Below are 8272 nucleotides of genomic sequence, written 5' to 3'. Positions count from 1 at the left end.
ACCTCAATGACCTGAGGGCTGCCCTTCAAGAAGAGTGGGATGCCATGCCTCAGCAGGCAATAAGTTGCCTTGTGAACAGCATGAGACGTCGTTGTCAAGCTGTAATTGATGCTCAAGGGCACATGACGAGATATTGAGACGTTCACATTTTTTGTTGTGGTGTAACTACCATTGTTGTTACCTTTTGTGTTGAATGAATTTTTTGAGATGAGGAAATCAGTAGTGCATCCTTCTACTTAAATGTCTTATTTTTATGATATTATATCACTGTAGCATGAACATATTGCATTTTCCATAAATTTCACCTGAAAGCCAAATATCCCTAACTTTTTGTGAGTAGTGTATATATATATATATATATATATATATATATATATATATATATATATATATATATATATATATATATATATATATATATATATATATATACATATATATATATACACCAGGAAAGGACAAGGGTTATGCGATTAAATGTGTTTTTTTTTTTTAACGTGATAATATTTCCGTTATTAATTAATCATAATTACTGCGTTAAAATACCACCCTTAATATGTATAATCTATTTATCTATTTGTTGGCATTTTTAGGTTTGACTTGACTTTATACATAATCATCATAAAACAGATATTATGATTTCAGTCAGAAAGTCTGACGTGAATTTAACAGTCTGATGACAGGTATAAACAACAACCATTAAATTGTTCTGCAGACAGGCAAACAAAGCCCCGTGCCTCGTCGTGCCAGAGTTAAGACAGCCCAAGTGCAATGAGATCAGTGGCAGCACAGGCTGTCATTTCCTCAATCAAAGACAATAAAACAGCCCATTTGTACAGAATATCCTGAGAGTAATCAGATAATTCTATCTTATTTAATTGGCCTCATTTGTCACCTTTTCTACCTTCTGTCCTCTACTCGAAGGTCATAGAAGAGGGTTAATTAAAGAACCTGCTATCTTTGCTCTTTTGTAAGTGCATTTCTGTTTTCTCTGCTTTTCTGACCTTCATTCTTTAGTCTCTGTGTTACAAGAAAAAGTGGCCCTTAAAACTCCCTAGTTCTCTGAGTAAGAGTGTGTGTTTATGTGTGTATGAAGGACTGTAGTCTGAGTGATCTCATGGTGCGATCATGTTTGTTTAATGGAGGATAATTAAATAGGCAATAGAAACCAGTCTGCTCCCACTGCTATCGATTCATTTGCAGCACTCAAACACACCCCCTATGTGCTCGCACACACATGCACACGGCCAATACTCTAAAGCTCCAGGTCTCTAAAAGGAGATGTCTGATACTCCCACGTCAGCTATCAACATGCTTTCATGTTTCAATGGGTTTATTTAACCTAATCCATAGTGGTCCTGAATCTTTAGCCCAGCAGCAGTCAAAATCTATACAGAATCCTTCACAGAGAAGTAGCTGTTTGAAGACTTTGCAAAAGAAAGAAAAGAGAGAAAGAAAAACAGAAAGAAAGAAAGAAGCACCTCACCTCCAAATCCAAAGATTTGAGGCAAAGCACAAAGAGATGATTGAGACAGAAAGCATTAGAAACAATAAAAACATGACAAATAAACTATGACAGGAATTGTGGCAGTCCCAGATCTTCCTGTCTGAAATAACAATGCTAATGAGGATTAAACATCAAGAAACAGGTGCATAGCAGAAGACCTTTCATCCATCCTCTCTCTGCATATAGCAAGAAATGAGCAACAAACTCCTTATTTGTGCTTTGAGAGATGATATCTCTGTCATGTCAACACTGACAACTGTGTTGCACAACAGTAACTGCTGAACTGTAAACAATTATATTTTATAAACTAAGTTTGTTAAAGTTTACTAGGGTAGTAACTGACACACATACACACACACACACACACACACACACACACACACACACACACACACACACACACAAAAACACTAGTAACTGGGATGTATTTTTATGTTAAACATGCTTTAAGGCCATATTTACATGTACTTAGAAATCCTTGAAGGTGCTAAGTAAAATATAATATACATCCATATCGATTGATTTTAGATGCAGTCTGGTACAATGATAAAAAAAAAAGCCCCTTTTATATTTGCTTTGTCAAAGTTCATCACTTAATTTAAATAGAGCGCCATACCACAACATGGATCTTTGTTCCGCATATTCCTTTGTTCTCTAAATGTGTGTTTCTTTGTTCTCTTATGTGTTTTGTTTGTCCGTGTCTGTATGACAATGATTAGCTCTGATGGATGATAGTGACCCAATAATTGTGACAAGGACACAACATTAACATTGAAGCAGGGACAATGGCAGTGCCGCTACGTGGTCACTGCATTATTCAGACAGAATGGCTGATGGAAAAAAAAAAGGATTTGGGAACAAGAGGGGACAGGAAGGAAGCGTGAGAGAAGGAACTGAAGCAGAGAATGGGGAGTGGGATAGGTATGGAGCAATTTATGGAAAGAAATAGAGGGGCGGACAACAGATAGATTTATAATACTGAAAGATGGGGGGACAGATAGATAGGCTTGTGGACAAATTCACAAGAAAAATGGGAAGTTGATGTGACTGGAAAGTGTTCTTTTTTTCATTTTCTTTTTCTTTTTTATACAGGATTTTAAACTCCTTATCAAACACATATGTGAAAATGTGGATACAAATTGTGAAATGACAACATTATCCAAACCATTTACTGGTATGAGTACAGAAGTAAAGTGAGGAGTTACAAGTACCCATAGATTTGGGTAAGATGAGTCTCAAATCAGTGATCTCTTGCATAAAGGTTTTTAGACTGTCCCAATTTTGCTTTCTACCATCTCCTACAACCTCTCTCCCTATAAGCATTGGTTGTCAAATAATTTGTCATGAGCTGAAAAGTGGAGATCATAATGTAAACACATGGAGGTAATAGCAACTGTGCTTTACAGGGATGTTGATGGCTGAGAAACTAAAAGTTAAAAATTAAAAGTTAAATTTAGATCTTCCCACCCCTAATGATCATTTTGTAGTGATATTAGATTGATGTCTGACAGTTCTTGTTTTATTTTACACTTGCTGGATATCTATCCCCTAAAGGTCCTAATAGTTCATTTGATAGTTCTGATCCTAATGTTAAACTTAAACCGGGTTCATTCATCCTTTGGCTCTACTTATTTCATCATCAGAGGGGTCACGAAAGACTGAGTCTCCCCCAGCTGAGATGGCTTGAGGAGTGTGTAACAGCCACCAGGCCAACAGGTTAATGACAGGGTTAGCAGAGATAGACGACAATAATTCCTGCTCATGCTCAGACTTGTGACCAATCAAACAACAAGAAATTCCAACACACTGAAGGCAAAAACCTAGAACCTTTTTGTTGTGAGTCAAGTGTTCTGCCATCATGTTGTCCTTATCCAAGAAGTTCACGCAGATTAATTTACCCTCAATTTGAGAAATACAAACAACCCCCACTCTGGCAGCAATAGGAGCGATTGAAAGCACTATTGGGATACCGAGATAAAGCTTGTTTTAGCTGGAGTACTGATGCAATCACTGCTGTCCTTTAACAAGGAATAAGACAAACAAGACCCAGAAGACTGGCTTATTGATCCTGAGGCAGCATCTCTTCACTCCATCTCTGCTGTGCAGACATATCAGATATAGTTTGAACAACTAATCAGGCTGAGTCCAATGCTTACAATACGTCTTTCTGTAAAACAATTTCTTTTATCAGTGTTGAATAAAGTTTGAACATTTTGGGCAAGTGAGGTCACAAGGTTTGATATTGCACTTCCTGTGTTTGCACCTATTGTGGTCTATTTTAGGTTGTGCTCCATGTTAAAATCTGTCCTGTCTTGCCTTTGGTGTCAGTAAGCTAATAAAATATGCATGGTTTGGACTTTTCACCTTTCCGATTTTTATTCCTTGTATAAATCAAAGGAAAATGGAGCCTTTTATGGTTGGAGCTCATCCATGTTTGATGTGCAGCCAGGAGGGAGACCTAGATAATAGAAGCTATCAGAGACATACAGGGCTCTGTGTGTGTGCACGTGTGTGTGCATGCACGAGTGTCTGTCCTCTTTCGGATTCTGTTTCATTCAGAAGCATTAATGGACTTGAATGTATTACCACATGCACTTTTGGATGGTCCGACATGAAGCTAAATGGGTTCACATACACACGCTGATGCATGCACACGTACATGCCTGTTTCTCATAACTGTGTTTAAATAGTCTATGCGGTAAAATGCAATAACATCAGGCGGGATCCGTCGTTGCACCAAATGAGGTCAAGGAGTGGAGAAATTCCTTTTATTCTGTTTTATACCCATTCTAAGAAGCTGAAAACATTTTAAATTGAATGTTTTGAAATGTGCCCATCTGTAGCCACAATCATTCATTTCTTGTCCATTCGCATTAATTCAGCCATTCAAAGTGATTTAAACTGTGATTGATTCCTCTGGTAGGGAGAATACAGAATTAGAAGAGGATACCTCGAGGGGTATTTTTATATGATTGCAAAGGGAAAGCACAAAGTGATCAAAGTACAGCTGTGAGTGATTCATCACCACCGTGGAAGATAATTGTCTGCAGGGATTATCTTTATGGAAACTTCACTCATAGTTTGTATTTTGTCGTGGCCCCTGGCAACCTGCTCTGGCTGTGGGCGGAAATCAATAGCCATTTTAGAAACATGACTTAATAATGAGTTATTACACACTTTACCAAACACTAGCTGGATGAAGGTCAGAATGAAGAACCTACTCTGAGTTTTATGTTCATATGTAGTTTTAATGTTTCATATTTTTTTTTAACAACCAGTTGCATATCAGCAAGCAGAAAAATAGAAAGTTTTGCAATGTGTCTTATAATTCCCTCTTGAATAATTTCCTTCTGTCATGTTTTAGCCATAATATCAATTTCTTAAGCTTAGACTGAGTACTTGAACCACAGTCAGGACCTTTAACATATTTAGTCTTTTTGTGATATATCTCAATGCTGTTGGCAACATTACTGAAGAAAGGGTTAAAAAGAACTTAAACCAGTGTCTGATGAGTGGGAGTCCTAGTCAGTTGCCCATCACCCCTCTAACCTCTTAACCCATAAAGACCCAACCTGTAAAAAATGTTGAGATAAGTCCAATTTTATGAATATAAGGTCTTCATTTATCCATTTTACAAAATGTAATCTAAAAAAAAAGTACCACATTTTTTAGGGGTATTCACCACTTATTACAATGTGATTACTTTGTGTGTAATGTTTACAGAGTAATCTTCTGCTGTCCTATGTCCATTAAACGACAGAAGACAAAAATCAGAATGGGTTCAAAAGGATTTTAAGCAAATTTTGTACCATACTGTGATGATAAATGTCTCAGAAACTTTATGTCTTTATGTGACTGTCACATGGGGTTCTTATGGGTTAATGTGGATTCATATGTCAGCTTTTTACACTTTCATTTTTTACACTTTCATCCTCTACAAATACCAGTTTCTTTATGAACAATCATGGAAAACAATATTTTTTCTCCAGATTAAAAACTTTGTGTGTGTATATATGGTTTCCTTTTATAAAACCTATTGATTGTTGTACTTTATACATGCATTAGAACCTGATTTTGATCCCTTTTTTAAATTATGAATGTCTGCAGAACTGGTGACTTGTCCAGGATGTACCCTGCCAAACGCCCAATCACTGCTAGGATAGGCTCCAGCTTCCCCGTGACCCTTAACTGGTGTAAGAAAATAAATGATGACTGCAGAACCTTGACATGACGTCACACTTGAGGAGACATCATTTCAACAGCAACTAATTAGGTATGATAAAGGAAGAAACAGTAAAACAGAAGAGAAGCTAAATTTCACAATTCATAACACTGGAGTAGAAAAAAAAAGGTTGTCTTAGTCATGAAATCATGAATTGACAAAAAATCTGCAGAATTAAGAAATTTCTAAGTGATCATCTCTGTAAGCTTAAAATAAAACACCCGCAGAGATAGAACATAAATCGTTGTACCTTTGACCAGTGCATGTGCATTTTATCACACATCATATCCGGGCTGAAAGATTGACACTTCCATCAAAACACTGTATATAGTCTTTCCTCTAAATGGTCAGGAGGGACACAGTTTTCTTAAGCTGCTTCCTTAAACGGCACTGAATAAAAACCTATGAGACAAACGTGCCAGAAAATCACAAGTCTCAGAAGACTCATCTTTTTAAACCCTCATTAGACGGGTCTTCCACTGCCATTACTTACAATTCACTGTCGCTGTTATTTATAGAAACCACAGTCGCTGTAAATAAGACTATATTTTGAAAATTGACTGCTGTTTCACATCAGAATTACACTGCTATAAAAATATGAAGAATGCATGAGGTTCATTGCATTTTCATCCCACATTCTCTAATACCAGTTTGTGTGGAGGAATAAGCATACACATGGATATTGTGTGTGAATCATTTACGCGTCTTGTCGCAGGTTGGGAAAAATACATTGCCTCCATATTTATTTGGAATTGCCAGGTGATGATTGTAACAGAAACATTAAGTGCCTTGCATGAAAGATGGAAACCTTAAATAAATACATCCAGTGCCAAAGCAGTAGAACTAGCAGGGATTAAATTCTACCTCAGCTGCTGTGATGGCAGACTTTTAAATACAGCTATTGAAACAAAACTCTGAGACTGAGAATATAGGGGATAAAAGAATGACTAAAGACTTTTTCTTTCATTTCAGTGAACTGAGATTACTAATTTGAAAGTGGGCCTGTTCACATGGGGAAAGCATCGTCCTGAAAGTGAAAGAATTTGAGGGAGGGCATCTCTCATTAGCGTAATTCCTTAAGGCTTGCAGAGGGGGTAGACAACAGACTGCTGGTGACTTGCAAATATGCAGTGCAAAGTTTCTGCACCTTGTAAACAAAGGATTAACTTTTATAAATGTGTTGTTATGAAACACAAGTAGAGCTCAAATCCAGTTATACCAACCAGAACCAGATCAAGGATATGAAGGTGATCAGCACAGTGAACAAATGCCACGTAATTTCATGTAATGCCAAATAAGGCATAAAATAGTTTGTGGTGATTGCTTAATAAAAGCTGTTGTTGAAATATGTCAGTGTTTGTGAGCAGATGTTGAATTACCAACGGATACTGAAACTATTGTTAGCCCCAATAGCAGCCCAGTAAACCCCATAATATTTGCTCTAAATTCCAATCATAACACCAATGTTAACATGACGCACAAACACGTTTGACTAGCTGTTTTAGGCTCAGATTCATGCACTTTCAGTGTGGCAGCGGCCTAGACGTTTAGCTTCAGTCTCCCAGGAAAGCCAGCATTAAATGGGGCTGCATTAATAAAACAACCATCTGCAAAGAGTAGGAAAGAAATCTAAACACTGTTATGACTGTGTTGCTGTGCGGGGAAAAAGCTAAATGTGCAAACTGAAGATCTAAGATCACTGTGCCTTTAGGAAACCTAGAACACCATCTTTACAAAAAAGCCATCTTTGTTTTGATGACATCTTTGCCACAAAAACAAACAGCTGTGATCTTAGCAGCAATAGTGGGGCACTCATTGTTGCAGTTGATGCCATGCAGGCTATTACCCTCATGGGCACGTACCCCAGTGTTACAGAATGGGCTGTGAAAAAATGACTGTACAAGGACATTTGGGGAACTATGGCATAATTATTTGGGCAGGTTGCTGGAATAACATCTCAGAAGCCAGTTTTATTGGAAATACTAGAATATGTATGTACCTCTGCTTTTTGTTTTTGTTTTATAACTTTGGCCAACATTTAAGGTGATGATGCATCACGTTGCCATTGCAAATTAGTCAAAGATAGAAAAACATGCCAATCACCTTTAATGGAGGTCAACGCCGAAGTTTAAGATGGCATGCACACACACTTGAGCTTCAGTGTGTTATAGTGACATAATTTGTATGCCTTACCAAGATCCACTCACTTCCTGCATATGTGCACTGGCAGTTAATATTCATTGGCCTGTGAAAGTACCCCTCATTTCATATTCACTGAATGGCCATGAAGGAGAGGACTTAACTGAGAGCCAGTTCTTCAGACATATATGTCTGAGGAAGCACATCATTTACATAGAATTAGTGGCCATGTAGTGACGTATGAGGAAACTGAGTGCGAGAGAAAAGCTGTCATAAACTAAAATGGTAGACAGACACGTATGAGTGAATGCTTTTCACTGAAATGCATTATACAGGTGATGCATTGCAGTCATTACCTAGTCTATGCTGAGCACAGAGAATATTGAAACAGATTGGGTTGTCTT

This window comes from Telmatherina bonti (genome assembly GCF_933228915.1).
Source record: "Telmatherina bonti genome assembly, chromosome: 17".
NCBI lineage: Eukaryota > Metazoa > Chordata > Actinopteri > Atheriniformes > Telmatherinidae > Telmatherina > Telmatherina bonti.
This window is presented reverse-complemented; position numbering follows the sequence as displayed.